The sequence below is a fragment of the Octopus sinensis genome, linkage group LG2 (genome assembly GCF_006345805.1).
Source record: "Octopus sinensis linkage group LG2, ASM634580v1, whole genome shotgun sequence".
In the NCBI taxonomy this organism is placed as follows: Eukaryota; Metazoa; Mollusca; class Cephalopoda; order Octopoda; family Octopodidae; genus Octopus; species Octopus sinensis.
Genome location: NC_042998.1, coordinates 134,187,701 through 134,209,140, shown reverse-complemented (window position 1 = coordinate 134,209,140; position 21,440 = coordinate 134,187,701). Strand labels below are relative to the sequence as shown.

The 21,440-nt window shown below is 36.2% G+C and overlaps 1 protein-coding gene across 7 annotated transcripts in view; it reads right to left on the bottom strand.

The window, feature by feature from the left end:
• Window positions 1–13,442, bottom strand: part of LOC115223885 (clathrin interactor 1) — a 183,733-nt gene extending 170,291 nt beyond the window's left edge. For 2 of the 7 annotated variants that reach the window (XM_029794626.2, XM_029794610.2), the window contains exon 1: window positions 13,229–13,433. The gene's annotated coding sequence lies outside the window, so the exon portion shown is untranslated. Of the gene's footprint in view, window positions 1–13,228 lie in introns of all 7 variants that reach the window. The other 5 variants (XM_029794642.2, XM_029794650.2, XM_029794601.2 and 2 more) reach the window with 5 other exon arrangements.
• Between the last annotated feature and the right edge of the window lie 7,998 nt (window positions 13,443–21,440).

Sequence of the window (21,440 nt, the reverse complement as noted above, 5' to 3'; positions counted from 1 at the left end):
CTGGCATTGTGATGGACAGGAGTGGCCCCACTGCTCTCCCCACAAGTCACATAGGCAACATGGTACAGTGTCTGGGTGAGAGGGAGAGGGAAGTGTGAGTAATAGAGAAGTAAAAGATAGAAAAAGAGCATCATATAAACAAGCACCAACAGATGGTGGTGAAGCGCCTGCAGGTAGATATACTATACGCCATAGCCTTCACTACTACCATCATTTTACCAGTGATTGCACTATGTTTGCACAGCTACCACCCTTTTAACATTGGTTTCAGCATACTTGTAGAGGCGGACAAGCCTTCTCAAGTGTGTGTGTGTGTGTATGTGTGCATATGTACATATGTATATTTGCATGTGTTTGTACACACATGTATCATGTATATATGTATGTGTGTGCATATTTGTTATAAAATACTTAATGTTAACTACTATATGAGAATTATCAACAATTATTGTGTAAAGTAATATTTAAAAGATTTCTTGAAATTAAAATAATGCTATCTTAAATGGATAATATCTTTTATAACATATTTTAGAAAATCATTTCTGCATAGAAATAGGTTATTTTTTATTACGGAAACACAAAATTAACTTTCATATCAGTAAAAGCAATTAAGATAGGAAAAATAATAGAATAGGATAACTACTTGATAATGATACAGAATTTCAATTTGTTGAAAATTCTCATAAATATAAGATATTAAAAAATGTAGCTAAATTTCTTTAGCTAACAGGGGTATGAACTAATATTATATTACAATTTTAATTTATAGAATTTTAAATGATAGCCATAAGCTGGTTCATTTACAAACAAGAAATAGCTTAAATACATGTATTTCATTTCAATTTAAATAATGGTCTCTCTTTCGCTCACTCTACATACATATGTACATATACATACATTCATACATACGTGTGTATGTATGTGTGTGTGTGTTTGTAGTATATTTATGTTATCACTTTATCTACCAATCAACTTCTTGGTCACGATGTTTTGAGCACATGGACATACAACAGATTGGTGAGAGTCTGTAATGAAGAGAGGTCTCATGAGGTAGAAAGCATCTATCATACCATGTAAAACGGTTGCTGCTAGAAAGAGTATCCAACCAAAGAAATCAAAACCAAAAAATAAAACATAAAAACAAGCTGCAACCCTCTGAGTCGTCTTGGCAGGCAGTGGTCTTGGATGTGAATTGACTTGGTGACCCACCCAACTACAGCAAGAAAAGAAAGCAATTGTGAAATGATGATGATGATGATCATCATCATCATCGTTTAACGTCCGTTTTCCGCGCTAGCACGGGTTGGACGGTTCGACCGGGGTCAGGGGAGCAAGGGGCTGCTCCAGGCTCCAGTCTGATCTAGCAGTGTTTCTACAGCTGAATGCCCTTCCTAACGCCAACCACTCCGCGAGTGTAGTGGGTGCTTTTTACGTGCCACCTGCACAGGTGCCAGAGGGGTCTGGCATCGGCCACGATCGGTTGGTGCTTTTTATGTGCCACCGGCACAGAAGCCAGTTGAGGCGGTGCTGGCATCGGCCATGTTCGGATGGTGCTTTTTATGTGCCACCAGCACAGAAGCCATTCGAGGCGGTGCTGGCATCGGTCACATTCGGATGGTGCTTTTTATGTGCCACCGGCACAGAAGCCAGTCGAGGCGGCACTGGCAACGGCCACGTTCGGATGGTGCTTTTTATGTGTCACCGGCACAGGTATCACAACTACTGTTTCCATTGATATTTGGTTCGATGTTCATGTACATGCACTTGCCTCAACAGGTCTCCTCAAGCACAGCGAGATGTTCCGGGATCCAAGGTACTTTGAATGAGCAGGGGGTATGCGGGACTGGTGCCGGAAGCATCCCGGGTCTTAGTAGTCACAACACATCTCCAGAGATCTCGGTCCTTCGCCATTGCCTCAGTGAGGCCCAACGCTCTGAGGTCATGCTTGACTACCTCATCCCATGTCTTCCTGGGTCTACCTCTCCCCCTGATTCCTTCAACTGTTCGGGAGTGGCACTTCTTCACACATCTCTCCTCATCCATCTGCAGTACATGACCATACCATCGCAAGCGTCGCTCTTGCACACCACATCTGATGCTTCTTATGCCTAGCATTTCTCTCAGGGTGCTTACACTCTGTCGTGCATTCACACTGACATTACACATCCAGCGGATCATGCTAGCTTCATTTCTTTCAAGTCTACGCATGTCCTCTGCAGTCACGGCCCATGTTTCACTGCTGTGAAGCATGGCAGTTTGCACACATGCATCATACAATCTACCTTTCACTCTGAGTGAGAGACCCTTTGTTGCCAGTAGGGGTAGGAGCTTTCTAAACTTTGCCCAGGCTATTCGTATTCTAGTGGTGACACTCTCTGAGCATCCACCCCCACTACTAACTTGGTCACCCAGGTAGCGGAAACTATCAACTACTTCTAGTTTCTCCCCCTGGAGTGTGATGGAATCTGTTTTAATAAATATTCACTCTACTTCATGCATTGGGTCCATTTTTTTCTTCATTTTTTGAGTCAAAATCTACTAAGATATTTTTCTATTAAAACTACAATATTAAATTACTATCAGCACACAATTCAGCAAGAATCAAAATATTGATGTAGATATTCATTCTTAATGTATTCCAGCAAATTTGAATGTGAATATTACCATTCATTGCTGTATTTTCCCTTTGAAGGACAACTTCTCTCTTTAAATGATGTGCATTGACATTACACACAGTTCAGTGATGGAGGTGACTCTAAAACACCATGTTTCAACATGATTGTGTCTCTTTAGCAAAAGCTATCTCTGGAACTCTAAATCTAAACAAGAATGGTCTTCCTTGTTGATGGAATGATGTCGATGATGATCATTATAATCATGATTATCAGCATCATTTTTACATCTGCTTTCCCTGTTTACATCATCTTTCCATGTTGGCATGGAATGGGTGTATTGTAACAATCTAAGTTCTTATTTGATGGGCAGGAACTCTGAATATATATATATCGTCATCGTCATCATCATCATCATCATCATCATCATCATCGTCATAATCATTGTTTAACATCCATCTTCCACACATGCATGGGTAGGACGGTTGACAGGAGCCGGCCAGGTAGAAAAGTACTTTAGGTTACTGTGTCTGTTTTGGCAGGGATTTTACTACTGGATGCCCTTCCTAACACCAACCACTCTGCAGAATGGACTCAGTGCTTTTTATGTGGCACTAACACAGGCAAGGTTAGATTTGGCATGATTTTTACAGTTGGATGCCCTTCCAGATGCCATCCACTTTACAGTGTGGACTGCATGCTTTTTATGTGGCACCAGCACAGGCAGGATAACCAAGTAAGTCACAAGACAAGGAATTATGAGAGAGTCAGGGGCGTTTGAGGAGTGGAACTTGAGGATGAAAGGTTAGAATTATAGAGAGAGAGAGATTATAATATTCACTAGAATCTAGGCACATCAACACATAGGACACCAGGACAAGCTAGGTACCATAACATTGAGCTCATAGTAAGGTAAAAACAACCATTAGGTGTCATATGTTAGTAATGTACTGCAAACAATATAAGCCAGAGATCCAACTCAGGGTTGGTTCCAGGTGTGGCATGGGTATAAAAAGAATATCACAAATGGGGTTTAACATTTACAACAGCTATTTTGGTAGTATTTTGTTGGTGCATTCATAGATGATGTCATAGCATAAAGCCACCATCCTCAGGTAAAATTTTAAACATGTATAAACATTGAGGGTGGTCTAGTCAACAACCAACTTCTTTTTAAAAGATTACTTATTCATCATGCTGACTGCTGAATAAGTCACCATCAATGCTTATACTTGTTTAAAATTTTAACTGAAGAAGGTAGATTTATGCTATGATGTAATATATTAATGCATCAACAAAATTCAACTGAAACAGCTGTAGTAAACTTTAAACCCTATTTGTGTTATTCTATATATATATTGCAATTAAAAAGTAAAATGTCTTGACTAGACACAATCAAAAAAGTAAACTTTTATTCCCAGTTGAATTTGTTTTATAACTTTCATTATAATCAATAAACTAAATATTTGAATTTATAGATACTGTTAACATTGTGGATAATTTTAAACAATAATTAACAGTGATTCGAATTTAGACAAAATCGATCTTCAAACTACTATATTCTGTAAGCTGTTTAATTAATTTATTGGAATTTATTCAAATTCTATTTGATCAATATTTTGCCATGAACAAATAATAATGGATTTTTACTGTAGATAAAGTTCTTTCACACTTTTCTTTTATAGAAATGTTAAAATGTGAGAAATTATTATTGATTATATATGTGAGAAATTACTATTATTGGATTTTTTTTGTTTTCCTTTTTTGATTTCTTGATAAAGTTTTCTCAAAGTGAATATGTAAGAAGAAAGGACAATCAAGAAACTTATCATATAGCAACCAATCTGGTTAAAACACAAAAAATAACAGGATTTGTGAAGTAGATATAGAGAAATTTAATCTAGTGGAGAACTTGTAGCATAATGCTTTCCATCAGCAACAATCAGCTACCAACACTAAATGCAATATAGTAGTCCAACCAAATGTAATTGAGAAACTACAGTATATTCTACCTTTTATATGTGATACAGAATAGACTTCTGTATTATTGTGGATTTTGTAAAGACACTGAAGAATGGCTTCTTCCAAACACTCCTAATATGTACAAGTATTGGGTGAGAATGAGAAATACAATAAACAGTGATTTTGAACTCAAAGAAACATTATAGATTTGGAAATTCAATGATTATGAGAAATACAATAAACCGTGATTTTGAACTCAAAGAAACATTATAGATTTGGAAATTCAATGATTACCATTAGATAATGTACAGAGAAGATGCTTTTGAGAGAAAGTTGGCTGATGGTGAAACTAGTGAAAGGAAATGATTATATTTAAGATGTATATGGCTGTATGGTAAGCAGCCTGCTTCCCAAGTACATGGTTCCAGGTTCAGTTCCACATCTTTTACTACAGCCTTGGGCTAACCAAAGCCTTGTGAGTAGGTTTGGTAGATGGAAACTGAAAGCTCATTGTATATGTGTGTCTGTGTCTGTGTTTGTACCCCACCACCACTTGACAATCATTGCTGGTGTGTTTAAGTCCCCATAACAGATATTTCCAATGACCCTGGCAAATTAAGGTTTTAATGACTGGGTCAATGCTAGTGAAAGTAGTGAGAGAACATGAAACATCAAATGGAATTATGTATGTGTTGTAAGTACTTTTGCTCAGCAAACCATTATTCATAGACACTTTGGTACATAGATGCAAACGGAAATTGATAAACAAAATAAATATTGGAAAAAGAACCTACCCTTAAGGACTTATGCACTGGAACTCTACAATATTTCCTCTGCTCATCTATTCTTCCTCCTTCACATCACTGCTCTTTAGTTATCTGGCTACCAAGTTTAAAATACTTATCTTCACCCAGGTCCCAGTGCATTTATTAATCTAGTCAAAGTTAAGTTTGTTGGCATGAATAAACAGGGGATTTTAATATACAACCACATGATACCTTAATCTTAAAATTTAAATATCCATCTTCATTATTCATTTCCTATTAACTTTTGATATATGTATGTGTGTAGGAGTTATGTAATCATAGAATACATATGTGTATACATATGCACATACTCACACATATATGGAATAAAATAAAGAAGAAACTAGGAAGGCCATAGTTTCAAATGATTACTCAAAACAGTTGAGAGCTATTAATATTTTACATAGTGTCTTAACTGCAACAAACTACTTGAAGTTTCAAGTTGAGAGGAAGATATCTGGCCCAGCTTAGCTCAGGTTTGTTTCTTGATGATTGTATTGTAAGATGGTAACAGCTTGAGCTAAGCAGGGCCACAGAAAGTCACTCAATGATCTCTACAGGTCATGGCACACTTTCACAACATAATCATTAGCTGCTTTAATGCAAAGTGCTTAAATGCAGGATATGTTTTTCCTGATCTGAAACACTGATAACACTCATGGTATTATGTCATATGATTCAGAATAACATGTTTTTCTGAGGCATGTTACATTAGATAGGCATGACACATTAGATAAGTTCCAAAAAAATTTCCTTGTTTGATTCAGAACTTTATACTAGCCCATTACTTCTCCAAATCTTTCCTTGTTAAACTAATGACAAATTGCCAAGAGCACTAACCATATATTCATACTAGCACATGCAGAACAATGACTAATTGATACAGAACAATGTGGCTGTAGTTAGACTGAAGGTCAGTTCTCCACCCACACACACACAAATACAAATTTAGCATGAAAGTAGGAATTCATCAATGCTCAGACCCCAAGCCCTTTCCTTCCTTCATAGTCCTACAAATAATCATAGAGGAGTTTAAGAGTGGCTATCCATAGGAACTTATATATATATATTGATGACCTGGTTCTTATAAGCTGAATCTTTAGAGGAATTAGAAAATATTCCAGGCATAGAAGCTAAACCAAGGATCAAGAAACCTAAAGGTAAACTTAGCAAAGGCTAAGGTGTTGGTTAGAATGAAAGAAGACAGGACTCCAGAAATGACCTTGCTCAATATACAGAAAAGAATTAAGTTATAACTTCCATATGTGGTGCCCAGTGAGATGACTTAGCTATTCCATGCTAGCATAGAGAGTAGGCATAAAATGATGATGATGATGATATACACATACATATATGTGTGTGTGAGTATATTATATACTGGCAAACACATACCCATGTATATATGTATATATATATATATGTATATATATATATGTGTGTGTGTATATATATATATATATATATATATATATATATATATATATATATAGGCACAGGAGTGGCTGTGTGGTAAGTAGCTTGCTTACCAACCACATAGTTCAGGATTCAGTCTCACTGCATGGCACCTTGGGCAAATGTCTTCTACTATAGCCTCGGGATAACCAAAGCATTGTGACTGAATTTGGTAGACGGAAACTGAAAGAATCTTGTCTCACACACAGACATATATATGTGTGTGGGTGTATGTTTGTGTGTCTGTGTTTGTCCCCCACTCCCATCACTTGACAACCAATGCTGGTGTGTTTACATCCCCTGTTACATTAGTGGTTTGGCAAAATGGACTGAGAGAATAAGTACTAGGCTTACAAAGAATGAGTCCTGGGATTGATTTGTTCAACTAAAGGCAGTGCTCCAGCATGACTGAGACAAGTAAAAGAAAAGAATATATATATAAATATATACATATAAGTGCAGAGATGTCGACATAATTAAGAAATTTGTTTTGCAGCTATGGAATTTTGAATTCAGGCATCTTGAGCATAGCCCTGAGTCAACATGTGTGTGTGTGTGTGTGCACGCATGCATGTGTGTAATTAATATATATGTAATTTGTTTTATCTTCCTTTGATTTGAAAGGGAAGGCAGTGCCCATGACTTTTCAAGGAGCCTTCAAGACTAGCAAGAAGAAGAAAAGTATCCTTAGACTAGAGACCTGGCCAGAATATTTGCAACAGTGTGCAATTCATTACTGGCATCCAAAGTGTTCGGTGGTCCTGTTAACTGGGCAACAAATTAAGTCCAATAACCCACAGTAGGATTTGAACTCAAAATATAAAAATATAAAGAGCCAGAACAAATATAGCAAAGCATTTTTTGACATTCTTACAGGTCTGCCAGTCATTTTTAATATTCTTTTCTAGTCTAGGCACAAGGTCCGAAATCTTTGGGGAGGGGGCCAGTTGATTAGATTGACCCCAGTATGCAACTGGTACTTAATTTATCAACCCCAAAAGGATGAAAGGCAAAGTTGACCTTGGCGGAATTTGAACTCAGTACGTAAAGAGAAGACGAAATACCACTAAGCATTTCACCTGGCATACTAACGTTTCTGCCAGCTTGCCGCCCTTGTCATTTTTAATAGTGCTCTCACACCCAACAAAGTTGAAAGGCTAAATTGACTTCAGTGAGATTTTAAACTAAAAAAAGTTGTGTCAGAACAACTACTGCATGATATTCTATCCATCTCTCTAATTACCCTACCAACTAGATACCTTATGAATACTATGAAACACCTGCTTTCAAACAAAGTAATATTTCCCCCTAATCTATTGAACAATGAACAACTTGGCCATGCTTTCAATGAAGGCTGTAAACAAATGATACCAATTCTACTAATGGTGACCTTTGCTTATAGTCAACATGCACATGTTGAGACAAGTTAAAGAAATATTCACTCATGCAAGCACACACACATACAAACATATATGACACCGAGCATTTAGATTCTCCTCTTCAAATGAAACAACAGATAAAGAAATCCACAAAATAAAAAAAACACAAACAAACATATATTGACTATAGCTTTTGTAACAGACCAAGCAATGGAAAACGCAGGATGACATTCTTTGCAACAAATACACTAATTAAAAATGCATGAACCACACAAAGTGCATTATAAGAATCAAATGTATATCACCTACAGACTGGATAAACACATTATCAAAGATTTTATAAAACACAACATTACACTAAACCATAAACCAACACTAATATATTATAAAAGCATTAAATTGACCTATTTATCAGCAACAAAGCTCAGGCATGTAAAACCATGAACAAGATTCAAGTGAACAGAGTGGTTAATAAATTCAATTACAAATGTGGAGGTTGTAAAGTTTATGACTGAAAGGTATAATAGCCATACAAGTATGAAGCTCTCTTTCCAATACACCATGCACTTTCAGTAAGAAGTAATTGCAATGCACTGCACCACCAACACACAATATAACTCAACAGGAAAACATTAGTCAACAACATGTCCATACTCTAACAGAAATATATATTTAATAATGGAAGCAATACATAGTGCTAACATGTACATGCAACTACAAGAATCACAAACAAAAATCTATACCTAACTCTATAAATCTAACAATCATAATTCAAATTCTGTTGGTAATGTCTATATCAGTCATATTGTCCTGTCTATTTTAAAGAAGTAGCAATATATTCAAACATCACTTCATCCTGAAGATGAGACTATGAAAAGCTAGAAATGCTGAAGATGGATTTCATAACATTATTACTTCAAAGGGAGTTCAAAAATCTCATATTATATTATGAAACACCTTGATAAAATAAGATAAAACTAAAACATTGATGTTTTGATTTTATCATTTGTATGGCTCATATATATCATCATTTAGTGTCTGCTTTCCATGTTAGCATGGGTTAGATGGTTTGACTGAAACTGGTAAGCCAGAGAGCTGCACCAAGTTCTGATTTGACATGGTTTCCATGACTGTAAGCCCTTCCAACACCAACCACTCTGAGAGTGTATTGGGTGCCTTTTACATACCACTGGCTTGGGTGCTTTTATGTACCAGTTACATGATATTGGCACCTGCTATGACTACGATTTCACTTGAGTTGACATGTCTTCTCAACACAGCATATCACCAAAGGTCTTGGTCACTTGGCATCACTTCCGTGAGGCCCAACTTTTGAAAATCATGTTTCACCACTTCATCCCATATTTTCCTGGGTCTACCTTTTCCCATAAGTTCCCTACACAGTTAGAGATTGATACTTCTTTACACAGCTGTCCTGGTCCATACACATCACATGACCATACCAGTGCAGTCATCTCTCTTGCACACATCTGATGCCTCTTCTGTCCAGCTTCTTCCAAGAAGCTTACTCTGTCATACATGCACACTGACATTGCACACCCAGTGAAGCATACTAGCTGTTTTTATTTCAAGCCTACACATGTCCTCAGTGGTCACAGCCCATGTTTCATTGCCATGTAGCATGGCTGTTCACACACAAGCATCGTACAATCTGCCCTTCACTCAGAGGGAAATGCCCTTAGTTACCAATGGAAGCAGGAGCTCTCTGAACTTTGCCCAGCCTATTCTTATTCTAGCAGCTACGTTCTTGGAGCAGCTACCTCTACAACTGACTTGGTCACCTAGATAACAGAAGCTATCAACTACTTCTAGCTTTCCCTACTGGCATTTGATGGAGTCTATTTTCTGTACATTCTTAGTGTTAATTGTACCTGTGCACCTGCCACACTCGAAGACCATTTTTCCTGTTAACCTTCCTCTGATATTGCTATACTTCTTATGTGTCCCTACCTTAGACTGGGTACATCTTAGGAGTTTCTACCTATGTATTTTCTACATATTGAGCAGGGCCATCTATCTGAAGGGATCTGTGATTTGTCTGCTTTCCTACAGAGGCAAGATGGCCAAATCTGGTGGCACATGAAAAGTACCTTTTGAGTATTGGGGCTCAGGGAGCCAATGACAAATGATCAAAACCTTTGGCATTAAGCATGCTTGAGAAGAAGACCAATCAAGCCAAGTGAAATCATAGCCATGGCAGATACTGGTGTCACCCAAATGGTACCCATGCCAGTGGCATGTAAAAGCACCCATTATATGTAAAGTTGGACTAGAGTCTGGAACAGCCTTCCAGCCCTGGTCAAACTGTTCAACCCATGTCAGCATAGACAATGGACACTAAATGATAATAAGATGGTTTTTGCTAAATTATCTCTAAGGCCCATTGATTCTAGACCATGCTTCCACACCTGAAATTTCTTCTCTAGTTCTGGTAGTGATTCGGCTATAAAAACAAGTTCAACAGCATAGATAAGCTCCTAGGGGCAGCCCGATTTAAATTCCTCTGTTATTGCATGGAGGACTACAATGAACAAGAGTGGGGTGAGGATTGATCCTTGGTAAACTCCTACTTGTACCCTGAATTCGTATACATATATATATTGAGGTTGATATACACACATATATTTTACAAGCTTCTTTTAGTTTCTGGCTACTAAATCCACTCACAAGGCTTTGGGCAGCCTGAGGCTAAAGTAGATGACACTTGCCCAAGGTGTCACACAGTGGAAGTGAACCCAAGACCACATGAATAGGAAACAAGCAGTTCACATATAATTCTAATTGTGAGAGAATAGAAACAACAATGTAATACAATCAGTAGATATCAGTGTAGCTGCTATATTGTCACTATATGCTGCACATTCTCCTTCAAATTACACCCAACTATACTAAAAAAAGAACTTATTGAACAATTGATTCTTAGATACACTATGCTAAACAAGCCAATGAGAGAGCCACTACTCGATCATTCAACTAGCAACAAGTAGTAACCAACTCTCCTTCCACTTACACCTTCATCATTGTTTAACATCTATTTTCCATGCTAGCATGGGTTGGATGGTTTGACAGGATCTAGTGACTCACAAGGCTATATTATGTGCTATGTCACCTTTGACATGGCCCTTCCTAATGCCAACCACTTTACAGTGTATACTGGGTGCTTTTTTGTGCCACCAGGTCTAGTGAGGTTGCCAAGTAATTTGTAAGACAAGAAAGGACAAAAAAAGAGAAAACAGGTGAAAAAGGAAAAGGTCTGCTCGACTAAGTGGAGGTGGTGGGATATTTGAGAGAGCAGAGAGGTGATTTTTATGCCAGGGACAGGCATGGGTGGGTGGGAATATCTAGGAAGAATGTAAGATGGTAGTGATGGGGTGCCAAAGCAAAACCCTCAAGGAGCAAGATATGACATGAGCAGAGGATCAGGAGAGTGAGCCAGAGGTGGGGAATGGCGAAAATGACACATTGTATAATTTAGTTTAGGGAGCACTAAATATGAAAAAATAGAGGGTTATCAAGGTTGGAATGCTTTAAATTAGGGGCAACCTGGAGCTAAGCAACAATAACAACACACTATTCCTGAAAAACAAAAAAGAATGGATTGTCATGGTTGGAACGCCCAACCAGGATTGACAAGGAGGTTAAACAAAAATAACTCAAAGCTGCTATGAAAGTCTAACATTCACTCGATCTGCTGGAAATAGTAGCCAAAGCTCCCACAAATGGCACCCAAATATCCTTAAAAAACAAGAGACACATTAGGCCTGCTTTTGTTTAAACAATGCTTTGACAATGTCTAACATAAATACAATATCACACATTTGAGTAAAGCAGTAGTTCCCAAACTTCTTCAGACTGCTGCCCCCTTGACACCTCAGCCACATTCCTAGTGCCCTCCCCCACCCACCACAAACATAGACCACTTTCTGCAGTAAATTCAAAACAACATCAACAGGGGAAGGCCGAAAAGTCAACACTGGCTAGATTGGAAAGACTTCCTCCCGTCCACCTCCATTTTATCGCAAATTATTGTTTCTTTAAAATTTTTTTTGCCCAAAATCCAGGTTTTCGGATATGGAAATTCCTGAAAACTGTAAAAAAATCGGAATTTTGAAATTATTTTGCCTCCACCCCCATTACTCACCCCGAAATTTCCTTTTTCACTTTTTTCCGTAGCCCTAACCCTAAGTATAAAAAGTTTTGGAAATTTGTTTCAGAATCATAATCTTCGTATTTTCCCGCATATTTTGACAAAAAAAAAAAAAAATGTGAAAAAAAATTTTTGGAAATTTTTTTCAGAATCATAATCTCCATATTTTGAAACAAAAAATTTCTTAGGAAAGTTAAAAATGTAGAATTTAGGGCGGAGGGGTAATTTCAAAATGCCAATTTTTGCCAATTTTTTTCCAGATTCGTATTCTCCGTAGCCGGAAAAAAAAAAATTGCGTTTTTTGGGGAAGGGGGGAAACAAAAGGAAGTCTTGCCGCTGGATTTGAACTCGTGATGTGAAGCGAGATAAGATATCGAAAAGCATTTCGTCTATCTATTGCCCTTATAATCGTTTCTAACAGGCGCAAAGCCATAATTTTGTGGGAGTAGTTTAGTCGAATTCGAACACAATATTTATCGATCCCGGATGGATGAAAGGTAAATGTTTTCTTACATTCATAGAAAACACAGAGACTGTGACGTACACGTTTTCCTTTTTCGTGGTGAACAGAGAAATCGAAACTAATTCACAGGTTGGATTGCAGAGAGCATGCAATACACGTTTCTCTATTTCCCTCAACAACAAAACAACAGGGAAGTAAAGCTTTGTAAATAAAACCCACTCTAACAGACCAGTTGCTGATAACGATAAAGATTACGGCAAGGAAAATAGTCAGGAGAAATGTCAGCATTAAAGTATGTTTACATTTCAGATACACGCAAATTAGTACTCCACCAACTAAAACACACACACACGTATTTTTTTTTAAGTAAGTGTGCCATTCCTCACCGATTATATTTTTTTTAAATTGCTGGCTGATTATGTTTTGTATGCAGACTGGATGACGAGTTAGTACTGTTGTTCTTATTTGTTTGTTATTTTCTTATTTTTCTCTTATGCTTCAGTAGTTCTTTAGAAGATACATTCACTCTATTATATCTCAACTTCAGATGTTTCGTATCCACGCACTTACAAGAATGCATATACATACGTATACATGTACGTGGATGTATACATATATGCATTTATATATAACATACACGGAGGCATTTAAGATCGTGTGTGTGTATACACACATACATGTATAAGCGTGTGTGTGTCTAAGTGTATATATATATATAGATATACATATATATATGTGTATATATATATATAACTATCTGAAGTTAGTCAGATCAACCGATTTGGTCACCACCCTCCTCAACAACAAATCCAACAGGCCAAAATAAAAATGGCAGCTGTCACTTGACAACCCAATAGCTCCTCCTCACCTCTCACAACTACCACGACGATTTCCTTCCTCCCCCTCTTTTGAATTAACTCAATTCCCTTTCTTCCTTCCTCTTTCCAATCTGACTACTTCGGGATTATTCAGTGCGGTCTACTATCGTTTCTACGGAGTATATATATATATATATAGATATAGAGAGAGATATATACAATGTAATACACATATATCTGGGTGTGTTTATATATATATATATATTCTAATGCTTTTTGCTGCTAGTAACAAAAGAATGATATATATATAATTATGTGTGTGTGTGTATAAACGCCAAAGCTGTGGTCTCCGTGTGCTGCTGATCTGCACGTCTTTCCGCTTCCGGTTTTGCGAAAGTTGTCGATGTGGCTTGTGTGTGTGGCACGTGACTGTTAGCTCGTCATCATTGCAGACTTCAACGAATCGATTACATACACGTTTTTATTCGTTTCTTCCTTCGTGTTCTAAAATTACCTTTTATTTTACACTTGTTTCAGGCATTGGTCAGCGGCCATGCTGGTGCACTACTTTCAAGGGTTTAGTCGAAATAATCGACGTGAATACTTATTTTTTTTAAGCATCTCTTTTACCGTACCTCCAAGTTACGGAAACGTAAACAAACCGCCAACGCTTGACAAGCGGTGGTGGAGGACAAACACATCCATCCATCCATTCACTCCCCCCCCCATATATATATATATATACACATCATCGTCGTATAACGTCCGTTTTTCGTGCTGTCATCGGTTGGACGGTTTGATAGGAGCTCGATTGCCCTGAATCTTTTCGGTTTGAACGGCAGTTTTTTTCTAGCGGTGTCATATGAAATTGTCACCCATAATTCTGACCCTAGTATCGATCTATTGCATTTCAATCTGTTTTAGGGTTAGCGGTGGGGGGAAGGGTATCTTTTTTTCTTCACGAATGTAAATAAATCGAATCTGATTCGTAAACGAGGGACATATTCATACGGCACAGAATGTTTACACCTCAGTAGACGGTCATTGATTGGTTGAAATTGCCGAAATGCAAGAAATTATAGACCAAATATCTTACAAACTATAGAATTTTCTCAATAAAGCCAAGAGAAAAATATGTTTTATAAACACATTCTACCAGTATACGAAGTTTAAATTTTTTTAGTTACCTAGAAATTATGTTAAAAACTGCCGTTCAAACCGAAAAGATCCGAGGAGCTGTCAAGACTCCGATTATGCGTTGTGGCATGGTTTCTATGGCTGAATGCCCTTCCTAACGCCGACCACTTTACAGAGTCTGTTGGATGCTTTATACGTATCACCGGCATGTGCGTATATGTATGTGTGTGTATAGGCGTAGGAGTGGCTGTGTGGTAAGTAGCTTACTTACCAACCACATGGTTCCGGGTTCACTCCCACTGCGTGGTACCTTGGGCAAGTGTCTTCTACTACAGCCTCGGGCCAACCACTTTCAAAGCCTTGTGAGTGGATTTGGTAGACGGAAACTGAAAGAAGCCTGTCGTATATATGTATATATATATGTGTGTGTGTCTGTGTTTGTCCGCCCCCCAACATCGCTTGACAACCGATGCTGGTGTGTTTACGTCCCCGTAACTTAGTGGTCCGGCAAAAGAGATTGATAGAATAAGTACTAGGCTTACAAAGAATAAGTCCTGGGGTCGATTTGCTTGACTAAAGGCGGTGCTCCAGCATGGCCACAGTCAAATGACTGAAACAAGTAGAAGAGTATATATGTATGTATATATACACACACACATATATATATATATATACATATATATAAATATATATATATATAGATATATATACGTATATATATCAATATATATATATCTATATATATATATAGATGTGTATAAATATATATATATATGTATATATATATATATATATATATATACATATATATATATATATATATATACATATATATGACGGGCTTCTTTCAGTTTCCGTCAACCAAATCCATTCACAAAGCTTTGCTCGGTCCAAGTGTATTGTAGAAGATACTTACCCAAGGATTCTTAACCATACAACCATGCCTGCACCTATCTGGAAGCAGACCAGCCACTGGTTACCAATTATTCTTTTATTTGTTTCAGTCATTTGACTGTAGCCATGCTGGAGCACCGCCTTTTGTCGAACAAATCGACCCCAGGACTTAGTCTTCGTGAATCTAGCACTTATTGTCTCTTTTGCCGACCCACTAAGTTATGGGTACATAAACAAACCAGCATTGGTTTCTAAGTGATGGTGGGGTCACAAACACAGATGCACAAACCTATACATACATATATGTATATATATATATATAGATATATATATATATATATATATATATATATATATATTATATATATATATATATATATATATATATATATATATATATATATATATACATACATACATATATACAACAGGGTTCTTTGAGATTCCGACTACCAAATCCACTCACAAGGCTTTGGTTGGCCCGAGGTTCTTACCCAAGGTGCCATGCAGTGGGACTGAACCCAGAACCATGTGGTTGGGAAGCAAGCTGCTTACCACACAGCTGCTCCTGCCCCTATAAACAAATTTTCAACTTCATCTAGCACCCTTTTCTTGATACTCTCACATTTTTTTTTCTTTTGCTTTCATCTTAATGAAAACTATTTTCAGTTGCACAAAGTTGCATTATATTTAAAGTTAATTACCTTCATTAAAGTTTTGCAATAATGAAAGTCTACCATAACCCACCCTATTTCACAGTCTTTTACAGTTTTAAGGACATTTTTCCCTCTCAGATAATCAACTAATCTATATTGGAGAAATTTCAAAAGATCAATGATAAAAAAGAAAAAAAATAGGCCATCCATTGTGACATAGTTTGGTTTCGGTTTAAGGCTTCTTATGTAGTGTATTTGAAGCAGACTTGTTTCCATGGAAACTCCTATACACGATGCAGGTTGATCTGGTAACAGGTAGATTGGAACTTCATCCATGGCATATATATGATATATTTGATAGGCTCCTTATCATATATATATATATATATACATTGAGACTGAAAAGATGCAGTGTGAATGTCCAACAACAATAGTTATTTACTAATTATATATATATTAAATTCCATGCAATAAATTAGCAGTTTTATATCTGATCAGAAATTCTTTGCTTTATATGATAATTATATTTATATTATGCATAAACATGTCTGTGTGTATGTATGCTTGTATGCATGTATGCACATGCATGTATAGAAATACATACGCGTGCATACATACACACATGCATCATCATTATAATCACTACCACCACCACCACCACCACTATCATTATCATCACTACCAGTACCATCACCAAAACCACCACCACCACCATATATATCGTATAGATAAATGCATCTATGTATGTACTTTGTATACCATGGAGGATTTTGTTAATATGGTTTGAATGAATATATACATCAGGCTTCACACACACCATTCTCACACAACCACATGCATGCACGTCTTTAGTTGGGATCACTTTATTATCTCCCTTTCTTCCAACCACTTTCAAACTTTTTTTCTAATCATTCTCCATGCTTGACCGCTAAATCTACAGCTTTTTTTCATTCTCTCTCTGTTTATTTTTTCTTATTCCCTTCTGTTGAAGAGCATAGGCTCGAAATGTAGAAGACCTTTTCATTTTCTCTAGCATCAAACTAATACACCTGCTTGTTGTTCATACACCTGTGTTCGTCTTTTATTTTCCTATAAATTTCAAAGGGGTGTAAAACATCCAATTCACTGATACATCAGTTGGATACCACAGAAATAGGAGTATAAATACAAATTACAAATAATAAATTAAATAGAGAAATAACAATTGACAATCTAACAATTCATTACATTATAATATAATATACTATGAAATATAATCTAAGATAAGATAACATAACCAATTAAAAAAGCCCAAAATAAAGCCAACAATTTGTTTTGACTTATGTACATTATCTGATTTATAAACAGTTCATATCTATGTATACAAGACTCTTCAGGGCCTTGGTTCAAAAAGACAGATGGAATTCCATGTAAAAGGGTTGCTAGATGATTGCTAGATTGCATAATACTGATTCAAAATACCTATGTTTAGGAGCGTGAGCATTAACAAGTTAAATACATAAAAAGTACAATAAAAGAACAACAAAATTTAAATGGATAAAACAATTAAGTAAAGAAAATTTATAACGGTCAAACAATGTTTTTATATATCTCCAATGAATTACTATTGTCCCTGAAAGTTGTTTTTTATATTTACTATGGATTGCTTGAGGCTAACTTTCTTCCTACACCTCGCTCCTTTTATACATACATATGTATATATATATATATATATGTATGTATATATATGTATATGCATGTATACATATCTATGTATATATATATGGATTTCTTTCAGTTTCCATCTTCAAAATCCATTCAGCCATTCATTTAGAAAATATATGCAAATATAGATAGGTATTTCTATATACTTTTGAGTCAGAATTCTATAGCAAGTCTGGGGAAGCTACAATAATATAAAGGTAAATCATTTTAGATGGAGATTTATTTTTCAAGTGTAGTTCAAATAAAGTATGCCAAGTAGGTAGGGAGTGAAAATAAAGTGGGTGTGGCAAAAGAGACTAAGCATTTTAATTGCAATATCAAACCTTTTTATGTGATTAAAGAATAGGCTTCTGACTCATGTCAAAATTCCTGAATTAAAAAGGAGCTGCTGAGATCTAATTCATTATTAATTAGAGATTGCAATAGAACAACTATTGACTTGACTAGTGAACTCACCTGAAACACTGTAGCATGACCTGGTTTACATGCCCCATCAGGTTTATATCAAACATAATAGCATTAGTTGCATGATCTACAGCATCACCTGGTGAAATTTTAAATTTCATTAACTAAAACTGATATGCAAAAATTATTGAAGATTGAAATTTGAAATGAAATTTAGATTATATTTTTTCCTTGAATTTTAGATTATATTTTTTCTTTTTAAATTTAGATTTTATTTTTCTTTAAACAAATCTGAATTTCAGTTTTTATTGAATTTTCACTCTAGTTCAAATTTCAATATTTGAGCCATACAAAAAAATTATTTTCTATATGTGGTTGCAATAATTTTCAGTTGTATTGAAACGTATATTTAGTACTACAACTAATTTTAATTTGTAGTTGTATTGCCATCAAATGTCTTATTACTGGATGTGCACATAGAGTGAATTCAAACTAAGAACCATCATTTCATCCTTTTGGGGTAGATAATTTAAGTACCAGTTGTGTACTGGGGTTGGTCTAATCGACTGGCCACCTCCACAAAAATTTCGGGTCTTGGGCCTAGAGTAGAAAAGATTATTATTTACTCTTCCTCTAATATATATTTATGTACAGATCCAATGATGATTTGGGTTAAATTTACCAAAATGTAGTGTAAATGTAAATACAAATATATACTCTAAAAATGAAGTTAATAACCCCAAAAATAAATTTTTTTTACGAACATTTCATCTCAGACGTTTAGATTTTTAATAAATTTTATCTTTTCACTCTAAACCATCAGTCTTTCCACCCAATTTTAGTTTACATAAACATGTCAATTTTATCAGTTTGAACTTTCACAGTCTTGAGTAACTGCCAACAAAAGGTGCTCACAGCATCTGGTTTTCCTAAATGATCACTCTTCTAATACAAACCAGGCTCTACATTACTTGAATTCAAAATTTTTCAGTATAATATACCTATAAACTAAGAGAAAAAAAAAAGAAAGAAAAAAGAAGAAGAAAAGTGACAAAATATATACATTTTTATCAGTAGAATATATAAGCCATCATACTTTTTATAATGTCAAGAAAGATAAATTAGACAGTAGCTGGACAAAATACAAAGCAAGATGAAAAGCAAGTGAGATAGGTGTCATAAAAGATAACAAAAATAGTAACCAAATAAGTAAATGAAAAAATAGTAAAAAAAAATTGTGGTATGGGGATGAGCATTTGGATTAAGGCCAATAGGGGTCATGTACCCATGTAAGTGAATTTTCGTTTTGAAATATTTTCAATCTGGTCCCAGATGGTAACAATAAGCAGTTAAGTAGCAAAATTCACCACAATAGACCCACAATTATGCTGAGAATAGGAGGTTGACTATGACAGTAAGATGTAGTAGTAACACAGCAAAACAAAAGATTCTTTAATATGTGCAAAGATGTTTTGTACAAATTAATCCCGAGTCAGTCAAACTGTTATTTTTTTCTTACTTCTGTATATGAGTGATTATTAAGAAAACTCTTCATATGTTCCTAGAATTGATATAGTTTGTTTTTATACCAATGTTACTCTTTTACTTGTTTCAGTCATTTGACTGCGGCCATTTTGGAGCACCGCCTATAGTCGAGCAAATCGACCCCAGGACTTATTCTTTGTAAGCCTAGTACTTATTCTATTGGTCTCTTTTGCCGTACCGCTAGGTGACGGGGACGTAAACACACCAGCATTGGTTGTCAAGCGAGGTTGGGGGGGACAAACATATATTTATACATATGCATGTATATGACGGGCTTCTTTCAGTTTCCGTCTACCAAATCCACTCACAAGGCTTTGGTCGGCCTGAGGCTACAGTAGAAGACTTGCCCAAGGTGCCACACAGTGGGACTGAACCCAGAACCATGTGGTTGGTAAGCAAGTTACTTACCATACAGCCTCTCCTGCACCTATATGTTATTTAACAAACACATAACAAGTCAGAAATTAAATATTCTTTCACTGTTGCTAGACTGGGGTATCACTTTGAAGGGTTGAGTTAGTGAAATTGACCCCAGTATTTATTTTTATCATTTACCTTTCACTGAACTGCTAAGTTATGAAAGTGTGGCTGATTGTCAAGTAGTTGAGAGACAAACAGAGACATACACACACACACCCATACTTAGACATGGTTGTTTCTGATACCTATGGTAGTGCTGCCTGACTGCTAGTGCCTGGCTCCCGTGCCCGGTGGCACATAAAAAGCACCATTTGAGTGTGGTCAATGCTAGTGCTGCCTGACTGGCCCCTGTGCCTGTGGCACATAGCACCCGCTACAAACTGGGAAAGGTTGGTGTTAGGATGAGCTGTAGAAACCTTGCCAGATCAGATTGGAGCCTGGTGCAGCCTCCTGGCCTGCCAGTCCTCAGTCAAACTGTCCAAGCCATGCCAGCATGGAAAGCAGACTTTAAACGATGATGATAATGACGATGATGATGATGATGTCTTGACATAATTTTGAATAATAATAATGGTAAAAAAAGTTATATTATGAAGGATAACTGCATCGGTGGTTCTTAATTTATGTGGTATCACTGTCTTGGAGTCATTGTGAGCTCATAAGCTAGAACTATGGGAGAGAAGTGTTCAGGGAAAATTGTGATTTTCAGTTTAGAAACCATCCATATCTTGTCCAAATATTCTACCTGTTTTATGTCCAAACCAGCCAGATCCCACCTGTCATACATACCTACAAAGTCATTCTAAAAATAAACAATCACATCATCGAAATCTCAAAATGATAAGATAATTCATGATTATATCAAAACATTGTGAATAAATAAGCTTTACATTTGACAGAATAATCTGAATGCTAAAAGGTTTAACCAGTTACAATACTTCTATTTTAAACCACATTTTTCAAAAAATCCCAATCAAAATTCAAATTAGATGATACTGTGTAATCAGTGAATAGAAGCA